Source organism: Anas platyrhynchos, chromosome 2 (assembly GCF_047663525.1).
Source record: "Anas platyrhynchos isolate ZD024472 breed Pekin duck chromosome 2, IASCAAS_PekinDuck_T2T, whole genome shotgun sequence".
Classification (NCBI taxonomy): Eukaryota; Metazoa; Chordata; class Aves; order Anseriformes; family Anatidae; genus Anas; species Anas platyrhynchos.
This window is the reverse complement of record NC_092588.1, coordinates 74,214,990-74,228,318: the sequence shown is the minus strand read 5'-3', so window position 1 is coordinate 74,228,318 and position 13,329 is coordinate 74,214,990. Positions and strand designations below refer to the sequence as shown.

Here is a 13,329-nt window from a genome sequence, read left to right as displayed (position 1 = left end):
GGGTTTGTAAACATTTTGTATGTTATTTTTATTACAAATATGACAGATGAAATATACAATACTGTTGACCTTCTATACCTCAAAAATACTCCAAAAAAGAAAACGGTGAGCTTTTTACAGCTCCTGCAGTATTTTTTCAGACTTGTTTACCACCCCATCTATTCATTGCCACTGAGTACACAAATAACAAGAGTTTAAAGTCTACTTCCTGCACACGCAAAATGCACGCTGCTCTTTGCCTAATCAACTGGGGATTTTATTTACCATTGGGTTACACTAACTTATGCTTAAATGAGGATTATATTTCTTTTACAGTTTTAACTGATTTCTGATTTCTTCTGATTTCTGATTTCTTCACCTGTTTCTTCAGTGCATCTTTTGCTATGCTTGTGCCCAGCAACATTTCTCCAGCATCCTGGTGCTCAGTCCACTGATACTGAATGGCAGCCATTTGCCAAGGGGCACAGGCTTCACCTGATGGAAACAACAGGAGGCAGAAGCCCAGAGGCAGCAGTGGTGGGCTTGTCTTCTGCCTTCAGCCCTCTTGCACTGTAACAGTGACAGCATCCATAAAGGGATACATCTGCATTGGCAATCTCCTTCTGCTTTGTTCAGACAGGTTGTAACACAATTGCAGAAGTACTGAAAACTGAAACCTGACTTTTTATTTAAAAATCCTATTTTATTTATAAATCCATACTACATGTGGATGGTCAGCATGGTAAATAATGAAGAATCCAAGCCCTACAACAATACCGAGGCAACATTGTTTTGTTCTGCAATCTGTGCTTGCTACTGCTAGTCAAATAATGAATCACAGAAGCAATGTGCAATTGGATCTGCAAAGATTTTCCATCTGTAGCAGACTTCAGTGGCCACTACACGTCCCTGCAATACTGTAAAATGCAGTTTGCAGAATGCTCACATGGCTTCAGAAAAGTAGTGCTTTCTGAAACTCAATTAAAAGTAAATAAGAAAAAGTGAAAAGAAAGGGAATTAAGAGGTATTAAAGTAGAGATTCTTTTGCTAGCCCCTCTGGTGAAAGATATCCTATATATCATCTGCCTACATCAGAAATGAGTATGAAACATTACTGTTGTGCTCATCTAGAGCAAATTAGGTGGTAGTATGGAAATAAATACAAGCTTTTTTAATGAAATATACAAATTAACGTTATATGGACAATGTATTTTCTTCCCTTGTCAAAAATCTGGGTGATCTGGTAGACCTGGCAGTTTGTCCCCATTGGACCTGACAAAACCCCCAAATCATATTTGATATTCATAAATAATTTTCTAGATGCTAAGCAAATTCAGGATATTTCAAGAAGAAAAAGAAAAAGCATCCATATGTATCTAAGTAAAACTGTAATCTCATCTGTCTGAAAGAGATTTAAAACGCTGTATTATACTTGTTTATACATGTGTGTACGTAATGTGTACACACTGACAGGAACTGTCATTAGATAACATATGCAGTCATAATGGGTAATCAGAGCATGAGGAAAAAAGAAAAAGACTTACTCAAATCTCTGTTTCATTTAATTGTGATAAAGCATTTGGGTTATTTTAGATCTTTATGGAAAACAGAGGTTTGCAGGCACATATATTTTTCATAAGATTTGTTTAAACATTCACCTTCAAAATATGAGAGACTGTTTAATCAATTTCCTTCATCACTGTAAACTATTTGAAAAACAATTTGATGATCAAGACAACATAACGTTGGTCCCATTGCAGGGGAGGTGGAACTAGATGATCTTTCAGGTCCTTTTCAACCCAAACCATTCTATGATTCTATGATAATAAAGATAAATTAATACAAGACTGTCATATAAGTAAAATCCATTACTTTAGGATCATTTATATCCCAAATAAACAAAAAAATGAAAAATACTAAGAATCTGGAAGAAATAAAGCATAATATTTTAATTACTCATATACCTATCAAAATGGAAAAAAAAAATAATCCATAAACCCATATAGGTGTTTTTTTTTCTTTTTTTTTTTTTCTTTTTTTTTTTTTCTTTTGGTAGAACTGCAAGTGTGGTCAAGGGAAATTTTACAGAACTCTTAACAGATCCCTCAGATATTTGAACTTGTACCACTAACATCACTAATGACACCTAAAAATATTGGTAGCTAGTATCTACATAAACTCATCCATATTGAAGAAGAGAAACTGTATTTTTATGAAGACTACAGCTGGCTGCAAGACAAAATACAGAGTGATGAAAAATTATAAAGTGTTGCATTGAAGAAAGGCTGTCTTCATTAATAAGTGGGAGAGAAGACAACTGTCACGTTAAATATGAGAAGAGGATGCAAAATTAGGAGGAAATGTGTAAAAGCAACTGCAGAAACAGGAATACAAAGGAACTGTGTGATAGGCAAAACAAGCAGAAAACAGTCAATGGACATTCATACTGAAAATGTACAAACTGATAGATTACAGAAACAACCTCAGAGTTATTACAACCAGGAAGAAATCTAGAAAGCACTACTGTGGAAAGAGACTATGCAGATTACAAAATGCAAATTACTTTGTAATACCACATGGAGACATGAGTCAGGGAGATTGTAGTTACTGTCTAAGCCATCACTCCACCTGCAATCTTGAATATGATCCTTGTAAAACAAAGATATTTGCAAATCATTCAAAGGTTACAGAAAGCAGAACATTTAAGAAGAGATTCAGGTTTGCCTATTTAAGCAAGAATAGTGCCTTGAAAACAAAGCATGCAGAAAATACCTTGAAAATAAGGCATATAAAACTAATTACGAATACAGAATTTATGCATGTGTGTATATATATATATATATATATGTATATATTAGGTCAAAACAGTATGTACAAGAAGCAAATAAGAAAAATGCAATTTGTACTGCAACATGATTAATACGCAGTCAAGTATTAAACTGCCAAAATTAACTCTTCAAGAACAATATGCCCTATCCCTGGAAGTGGTCAAGGCCAGGCTGGACGCAGCATTGGGCAACCTGGTCTGGTGGGAGGTGTCCCTGCCCATGGCAGGGGATTGGAACTTGGTGATCTTTAAGCTCCCTTCCGACCCAAACCATTCCATGATTCCATGATTGTAGGAACATAATGCAAGAGCATAAGATATTGAACAAAAGTTATACTTCTGACAAATGTGTAATTTTACAGCAGATTATTTTAAACTGTAAAATAAATAGAAAAGTGTAGTAATAACATAAATTTGTGTTTTTCCTAACTGGCACAATACTGTATGCTCCACTGCAAGAAAATGTAATGTGTTTTATGCCTTGCGTATGTGAAGGGCAGAGGTTGTTTTTTCCCTGATAGACTGAAAAGGTTTTTCTCCGATTATCACAGATACAGGGCTGTGTGCAATTGTTTTGGTTTCTTGGTTGCTCAGCATGAAACTTCTTTCATTTCATGGTGGTGTTTGTGTTTTTTTTGTTGTTGTGAGTTTTGTTTTGTTTCAATTTTTGCACACCAATAATGCCTAGCCTGAGCTTTGGCTTACAATACTTACTGTTCACTGTCCTCACCCTGCTTCTTAGAACTCAAGTTCTGTTCATTTTTGATGAACAAAGCTTTTAAAGTCCTGTGGCTGTGATGTAAAATGCTAAGGTTTTCTACAACAAGGAAGCTGGGAGATGTTGTGTCCTCCCAAGTTTGGATCTCGCAAGTGGTTACTGGTTCTCTTTAGAAAGACCACTCCATTTGAAACCTGACAAAGTCCTTTTGCCTCTCCTGTTCTCAGCCATATCAACGGGTAAATTGGTCCCATACATTACCTAAAGAGATAGCAAAATCATAAAAGATAAATACTTCTGGGATTGTCCCTCAGCAACACTGTTTTCTGAGAACTGACTATTATCTTGGTCCATTATTTTTCTCCTTCCTGTTTTTCTGGACAGCTTACTGCTGAATTAAGCCAATATAAATATAAAAGCTAGGTCCCAATAACCAAGCAACATACAGCGATTAGTACACAAAAGAAATTTCTTAATCACATAGCAAAACAAAACAAAACAAAAATCTCTAAATGAACATTAATAACTTTTTGAAAGAACACCTGTCTTCTAGTTCTTAATACATTTACAATTTATAATTTATCTATCATTTACCTAATTTAAATTTTAGTTAGATTATACATAATTCTTTACAAAAGAAATTAAATTCAACTGGAATAATACAATAGCAGATTTTTATGAATATATTTACTTGTTTATAAGACACTTGTAAAATTTTATTCATACAGATTTTATAAATTAAGTTATTTATATGGATACATAAAAGATATATAAACATATAGAAACATCAGATGTAAACATGTATCTCCTACAACTCATACTGAGTGACCTTGCTGTATCAAAAATATTTCTACATCATCTTCTGCTTTCATAATATTACACAGAGTGTTTAAAGGGTTTAACAATCAGTTGTAAATGCTACTAGAAAACTTAAGATGTCTTCTGTGCTACAAAACCTTTTTGATATCTATTAGAATTAAGTACTAAAGACACAAAATTAATGTAAATTCAGTTTTAAGATCAAGTGGGTTTTTTTTAATTTTAGGGTTATTAACTGGAAATATATTGCTATACTAGGAATATTTGTTACTAATTAATGTATTACATCTATTTCTCATACATATTTTATTTCTATTTCATTCCAGAACCTACCCATCCTTATTCACAGAGTTATAGAGGGATAATGTCTGAAAAGTATGCTTAGCATCTTACTAGTCAACAAATTTGTAACAGCAAGCCAAACCATCTTCAAGTATTTGTTAATTTATTGTAAGCAATGTTTTCTACTACTTGGCCTGCACTATAGATTTGTATTTTTTTCAGATTTGTAGATTTGCAAGTGAAACTGAAACTGACTGAAATGTATCTCACAAACAGCATATTACAAACTGCAAGCACAAAAGGAGAAATTCTGCTACCTGCCTCCTGACCTAATGGAGAAGTAATCCTCTGACAATCCAGATTTGTTTATTTATCACAATAGTTGTACCAAAACCTTCAAAAGATACATTGAACAGAAACAGGGAACACCATCAAATGAGTAAACTGAGATCTTATGCAGCTTTTAAGAAACATTTTCACACCATCCATTTTATTTTTGCTCTGTAATATCTTGCTACCTTAATTATTACAGCATTAGAAAATTGCAAACAGATTTGAGACAAATGGTGAAAGATGACTAAAGGTCATTATCTCTGATGATACACCCCTTCACTACCTAATACACAAAAGTACAAGTGTACAGCAGCATATCCATGGCCAGGTACAGGGATGAGAATTGCCATGGCAGGCAGGTAATCAAAGTAAAATTGCTGACCAAAAGACTCATGCAGTGTCATGCCAAAACCTCTCCTCCTGGAAGTCAGGCAAATTGCCACATTTCTAAGTGAAAAATAATTTCAATGAAAGGAAAAGGCTTCTATAGCTGCTCTAAATTATACTTCGCTAACAAGAAATTCTGTATAGCTTCTTTAACGGTTCTCCTGTAGCTCCATCATGCAAGTGATTGTTAACTACTGTGTAGTATAAAATTATTAAAATGTTTATTTCCTAATGTCAAATCAATTATTAAGCACATAAGAAGCCTTATGAATGGCTTGAATTATTAATTTCTATTTGTCATTTGGTCTCGACTTCAGCAACATCAGAACAATGTGATGATATTCAAATTTGTATTGCTTGTTTTCAGTACTCTCGGAAACATTAACAGATTTATTGATAAGTATTCTTTCCCATCACAGAGGAAAAAGCTTTCCACATTCAATTTTGCATATTTATCTGAGACATATGTTTTTATTGTACTTCTACGGAGCTACGTTAATGCTTTCCATAGCAAAATTGAATCACATGACTTGCACAGTAAACATCACAACGCACATAAGATATGTAATAATCTTGATGAAATCTGCAATCAGTTCAGCCTTTGTACTTAATTTTATGATTTGAGATGGAAAAATCACTAAAGGAAATGGAGTAAAGAAAAATAAACTAGCAGAAATCTGAGCTTTCATAAGGTTCTTCTGATAAAGGTGTAGGAAACATTCAGTCTCTTCTGGTTCATATTACATCAAACCTCTCTCATAAGACTTACAATAATTGCCTCTAGAGATCAGAAATATAGCTAGATTATTATACCCTGATATTATATTTTTTAAGACTACTGCTCCAGAAGAACTCTGGAAGGATAAAAGACATTTAAATAAAAAAAAAAAAATCAGCTTTTATAACTCAGAAGATCCATCTCTTTAGTTTTGGTATGCACTTCAGGTACAAAGTAAATCTTCATTTAGACTAGTTCACTAATCCCCAGGATATAAGTAATGTATAGGACTAGGGGACTAAAACGATGCTCCTGGATCACCGGTCTATTTCCCTGCTACTAAATACACAGAATGACTCTTAAAAAAAAGGACAGCATTCCACCGTAAAACCAATTAATTAGTTTAATGCTTATTATCCTGTCTGGAAAGCCACTCCACAAACTCAGTGCTCTAGTGGCTAAGGGATTTATTCCAATTTCGAGTTTAAATTTCATTTCTGGCTGCTTGATGTGTGTGTGTGTGTGTGTGTGCTTGTGTGTAAACAGACCTTCAGTACCTTCTCCTCCAGCCTGGTGTTTACAACCAGAGATTATCTGTAGATGGCAGTCACACCACTCTCAGCATTCTTCTGTTCTGCTCCTCTATACCCAAGTCAAACTCTTCTCTCACAAAACAGGCTCTCTTCTTTGTCCTGGTGATCTCACTTGCTTCATTTGTTGCAGTTTCAGTTTATCCTTTCAAATGCAGGTGACCAGAAACATACATAGTGATCCAGGAGAGGTTCATCAGTGCCTTATCTGGACATTTTGCCATTGTAACTGATCCTTTTATGGGTTCATACCATAATGACTAAATGACCAACTAATGCGCCTCCTCTTGATGCTGCTTGTCCCTGCTCATTTTCTCCTGATGATCTCTTGGCCTATAGCTGAAATTTCTGCTGTTAGTTCCCAAATGCAAGCACCTAGCACTTTGTATTATTAAATTTCATCTAGTTGCTATTACTACAGTCCTCAAGGTCATGCTGTTCTTCCCCTGTAACATCCTGATCCTCTGCGGTCTTAGGACTCTTAGCTGTGCCATCAACAACCTTCATTACAGCAGTGACATTCTGTTGCCCCACCACTGGCAAAAAGCACTAATAAAGGCAATCATTCCCCAGAGAGCTCCCCAAGAAATTGAACCAGCAATCTTCCTTGTGTCTGATGCTCTCTGAAGTCGCCCCAGCTGCCACCTCCCTTTGCCTATATTTACAGTTACTTTGATAACTCCCATCTCCTCTAGCTTTCCTTCTGGTTTACCATTTGGCACTAAAACAGATTTTATTTTATTTTATTTTTACAAAATTGCTTAAACTACTTAAAAAAGAAATCAGTTCTCTTTCCTCAAACATGCTGCCATCACATACCAAAGGTTAACAATGGCATATTAGTTATGCTAACAGGGTGTTCAAAGGCTCCACACACAATTTTACTGTATTAATCTACCATATTACTGATTTTAATGACAAGCTGGCAGGTCTTTAGTAGCTCAGCTTTTTCCTCTCTTATATACAGATATAGCCATACCAGACTTGACAAACACATTAAAATGTCTTGCTATTAAGCCTGTGCCTTCATATGTCTAAAAAAAAAAAAAGGAATATTAAGATAAAAATAATCTGTCCTTCTCCTTCCTCAAATATCACTGCAAACAGGACTTGTAACTTGTGGATTCTGAGTTTCTTCCTTTTCTATCACACCTATTCCTAAAGCACAATATTTTCACCTTTTCAAACAGGCTACCTGGTTTTCCGTAAGTCCTTTTTCAGGTAACTTTTACACCATGCTCCTGCAAGATACAGTTCCTCACTCAGGATACTAATTCCTGATGATCTGATTACCCTTGAGCTTGAAAAAATGGCAAGCCTCCTCCTACTCCAGATCCTGAGCACTCTGCAGAGTTCACTATAAGTTATCCATGCTTTCCTGTGCTGCAGGAACATCACTAGCACCCATCCTGTTCTCCTACTCAAACATCTTACTGTTTTGCCACTGCTTAACTGCACATTTTATTAGTAATTTACATCAGGGCCAACTTCAGATAATGAGGTCCCAAGGAAGGTGTGAAAATGAGGCCCTAAGTAATTTGGTGCAAAAAATGTTCTTTCTTTTCCATGAACACATCCAGCTTGCCACAGACACAGCTGTCTTGTGCAACTGGGAGCTCAGACCTGCCAAAGGCACACACACCTCTCCGGTGCTGCACCTTTCGCTTTGCTCACCTCTAAACACAACTCTACATCTTCCTTCAGAGGCACAGGCCCCACATTGCCTCAAGAGCCCTCACACAGGCAGTGGCCCCACTGGTATCTTCAGATACCAAGAGAATATCAAAGAAAATGAGAATAATAATCATACAATTATAGAATCATAGAATTGTTAAGGTTGGAAAAGACCTCCAAGATCATCTGGCCTGACCGTCCCCCTACCACCAATGTCACCCACTAAACCATGTCCCCAAGCACCACGCCCAACCTTTCCTTGCACACCCCCAGGCATGGTGACTCCACCACTTCCCTGGGCAACCTATTCCAATGACTGACTGATCCTGTTGAGAAGAAATGTCTCCTCGTTCCCAACCTAAACCTTCCCAGGCACAACTTGAGGCCACTCCCTCTAGTCCTATCCCTAGTTATCTGTGAGAAGAGTCCGACCCTCAGCTCCCCACACCTTCCTTTCAGGTAGCTGTAGAGAGCAATAAGGCCTGCCCTGAGCCAGACTAAACACTCCCAGTTCCCTCAGCTGATCCTCATAGGACATGTGCTCCAGGCCCTTCACCAGCTTCGTAGCCCTATCTGGACACGCTCCAGGGCCTCAACGTCCTTCTTGTAGTGAGGGGTACAAAACTGAACACAGTACCAACACTGAAAATTTGGCCTACACTTTTGTACATCATCAGAGCTCTGAGGCCTGAAATCAACCACTCCACAAGAACACCTCCTCCATAACAACACTCCCTAACAACAACTGCTTAGAGGACAGTCTGAGGACACTTGGCTTGTCTAGCTTGGAGAAAAGAAAGCCAATAGGTGACCTCTCTGCTCTCTACAACTTCCTGAGGAGGCGAAGTGGAGAAGGAGGCATTGGTCTCTTCTCCCTGGTCACCAATGGCAGGAGGAGCAGGAACACCACAAAGCTGCAACAGGGGACAGTCAGACTAGACATGAGGAAAAATTTCTTTACCATGAGGGCAGACAAACACTGCAAAAGGCTTTCTAGCGAGGTAGTTGATCACTGAATGGCTCAGGTTGGAAGGAACCTTAAAGATCATCTAGTTCCAACCCTCATGCCTATCACTGTTGATGCCCCATGCTTGTCAATGTACAAGAGGCATTTGGACAATGACCTCAATAATACGCTTTAACTTTTGGTTAGCCCTGAAGTGGTCTGGAATTTGGACTACATGTTCTTTGAAGGTCTCATCCATCTGAAGTAAACCTATTCTATTCTATTCTATTCTATTCTATTCTATTCTATTCTATTCTATTCTATTCTATTCTATTCTATTCTATTCTATTCTATTCTATTCACACATTAAAACAAAACAAAGAAGCCCTCTAGATTCAGCTCAAAAAGTAGCATTTAGAATAAAATAGCGAAACATATATTCTAAACACATCACTCCATAGATAATTTTTTTTTGGAAATCAGAAGTGTCAAATCCTGCTTGAAGTAATTTCTTTGCTGTAACTGAATATAGACATGGAGGAACACATCTGGTGCCTGGGCTGTGCATTTATAACTAAATAGAGTTGAATACCAAAATCCAGCAACGATAGAATTCATTAGACTAGCATAATGCTGTATAATTACCCGCTTTTTTTTTTACCATCCACTGTATGCCTTAAGAGCTCTTCTTACCCCTTGATATCAATGAGCTATGACATATTTACACACACCCTGTATAAAAGGCTGAGGAAGTATTAGACATGTCAAAGGATGACACAGAAAGGCAACTGTTGTACAATAACTATACTGTCAGTGAGACAAGAGGAAAGTAATTTAAATTCATCCTCTGGCATGTAACTTTACAGATAGGTACTGGATTTACATTTTGTTAGAAAGCAGAACCTTTCTTTTAAGTCCTAATACAACAATATCACCCTTCTCCATCAGCACTGCTTCCTCAGCTTGCCTGCTGTGCAATAGTGGCTTTCCACCAAACACACCATCTACTGATCGTGGCATTGACTTTTCTAAACATCTTCCTGGGGTCTTTCCTCACTAAAACCATCCCCACATATTATCACTCACATCTTAGATTTGGAAAGACCTGCTAGCAGGCAATAACTCTGTCTCAGCTGTTACGTGACCCCCTTTGCTCTGCTTCTTTCCTACCAACCCCAGCTAGGTGCCCTGTGACTCCTGCCAGACCTCCTGCAGACAGCTCAGCCTCCCTCCGTTGGGCTGTAATTCAGTCTTGTGTTTGTAGGTTCTATCAAAACACCGAAGTTTCCTGGGCGACCAGGAAAAGCAGGAAGCTTCACTGCCAAGTCTGGTACTCACAGACTGACAGCACTGAGAGAGGGCTGCCACATGATAATGATAGCTTGTCAGATACCAAGAGTATTGGCCACCATTGCCCTAATTTTTCCATGTAAAGCCACCCACTGCCTAGGTGGTACTCTCTCCATCTTTCTCTCACTGCACTTGCTTCTCTTCACCATCCATAAAGAGGAGTGAGAGAGCTTGGGCTAAGTGAGGAGTTAAGTTAGTTGGTAAGGTTGATAATGCAAACATCCTGCAAATTGTCTCCGCTCGTGGATGGGTTCATGATTACTCCCATGCAGCTGAGTGCCAGCTACAGCCTTTGGATCAGGCTCAGCAGGCAATTAAGGAGCCAGTACAGGGCTTGCAGACAGGCCCCAGGGATGAAGCAAGAGTCTGCAGCCGCCCGCTACCCCCTTCAAAACGCGGCCAGATCCACACCTGATAATGGCTTTCTCTCCAAAGCTGTAGCTGCAGCTGAACAAGAGACAAGGAAATGCAGACAGATAAAAGCGGTCTGCAGGGACAACAAAAGCAAGCTGAAACCAATTATGATTTGCACTTACTTCATACCAGCCCACAGGACTCTTAACGCAAAACAATGGCGCTGACTGGCCGCTTCATTTTCAGTCCTCCATTGTTCGTGAAAGTTATTTGAGCTATGTGCCTGCAGGCACAGGGGGAACTGCTCTGCATTAAATATATATTGAGTTCATAACTAAAATAGTCTCTCCAAAGTTGTATTTTCATTATAAACAAAAGCAGCAAATTCACACCTGAGGTACCTTCAACAACAGAGAAAATTGGCATTTACCACTTAAAAACAGCCCAAAAGAACATTAAAACCATCAAGCCAGAAAACAAAGGATGCAGGGTTGCCTTTTGAGTTAGGGGAGGAGGTCAGTGCACAAATGAGAAAACAACACATTCTTTCTATAAACTATGGTATGCAGGAAATGTATCTTTCAGCAGTTACTAGTGCTATTAAGAAATTCCATATTTTTAACAAGCGCAGGATTCAGAAGACATGAACGATATGATGAAAAGAGTATTTTAAAACCCTGCTAGGCCAGAACAAAAGTTAGGCTTTAGTTTGAAGAAAATGAAAGTAAAGCACCTGTTTAGTAAATAATTGGACCTGAACTGGTTCTTTTTTATTATTTTGATAATTTTCCAATTAGTTATTTTGACAAGGATATGTTTGAAACAGAACTAATTTAAATTTTACTTCATATTTCTTTTCTTTCATAAAAGCATAAAGGAACAAGAAAAAGACCCTAATAAACCAAGCAAAATGTCTTTTAAATTCACAAAATGTAAAACTAGGAAAGAATCTGTCAGTAACCCCTAAGGAAGGATTTTTCATATTTGCTTTAATATATAATTATAGGGGAGAACATTGATTACTGACCTACATAGTCCTGATTCAGAGCAATCAAAACACCAACATTACAGGAATACACAGCAGTATTGTACTACTGGCTGCTTTTTTTTTTTTTTCATTAAACTGGGTATTAGCCTGTTGTGTAAGATGTCAAACTCTCAGAATGATTTCCATATTTCTGTAGGTAACTCTTAACTGACAGTAGGTAAAAGTATGCCTACAGAAGCAAACACCAAGACAGCGCTGCTATTCAAAGGATGAAAATTTATTCTGGGACAGTGAACTGTCCCAGTGCAGGGAGCCCTGAGACAACTCGACTTCCAGAAGTGGTAAAGGGCCACCCTGCCCCAGCACCTCTCCTGGCAGAGGATGAGCACACAGCACAGCCCAGCTAAGCCACGTACAGTCAGCGGGGGCTGGAAGTACGGACAGTGCTGTCTGGAAGAGCCCTGCCCGCTCCCAGAGCAGCACTAGGCAAAGACAGGGGCTGCTGCAGGCAGATCAACCAACGCTGCTTGCTCCCAGGTGTCCTCTTTCCAAGCAGCTCTTGCATGCCAACCAAGGAACAGACTGAAACATCCGACTACTTGTGTCCTGGCAACCTGCTCAAAGACGATGCCTCTCCCAAGAGCTCTGCAGCCCTTCCTGCTGCAGATGGCCAGCCAGGTCTCTCTGGTGCTATGGGAATGCCTCTATTTCCCTACGAAAGAAGTAGAGCAGGACAAACCACCTTGACTGCCTAAACACAACACCAAGACTGCAATAGCAGAATCCATTTTAGATCTCTTTCATGCCACATGCTTTGGAAAATCATTATTATCTCTCTCAAATAACAAAATGAAACTCTGTAGAATTTGCAATGAAAAAATAACATGGCAAAAAATATATGCATCTAAGCTCAAAAGCTTGAAATATTCTACCATGACATCCCACATCTGGAGATGAAAATAAATAAAACAACAAAGTAAGACCATGTGAAGTACCTAGACTTGATATCACAAAGATACGGGCACACCCATGCTGAAATCTCTATCTAGAGAAAAATATTGCATGTTCTAATTTTCTTTTTATCACATTCAAGTGTGGCCTGCTTTGGTAGTTCCAAATACAAAAAAACAGATTCACAGATAATTAATCCCTGAAACTTCCAAGAAAAAGAAAATATAGAATCACTCACAGAGGTAAGGGCTCCTGAACTAATATTAACAACATACATCAGCAATTTAAATCATTTGAATCAAGGACTTCATAGGAACTAGTTGCATACTTAAAGTTCAGTATTTGCATAAGTCTCTGCAAGATCCAAATAACAAGTAAGAGAAATTGTTTCAGGTTTATCTTAAAGACATAGA

The 13,329-nt window shown here is 38.0% G+C and overlaps 1 protein-coding gene across 1 annotated transcript in view; it reads right to left on the bottom strand.

Moving 5' to 3' along the window:
• The window catches only part of ADCY2 (adenylate cyclase 2), a 206,976-nt gene that overhangs the window by 174,088 nt on the left and 19,559 nt on the right, over positions 1 to 13,329 (bottom strand). The gene's annotated exons all lie outside the window — the stretch shown is intronic.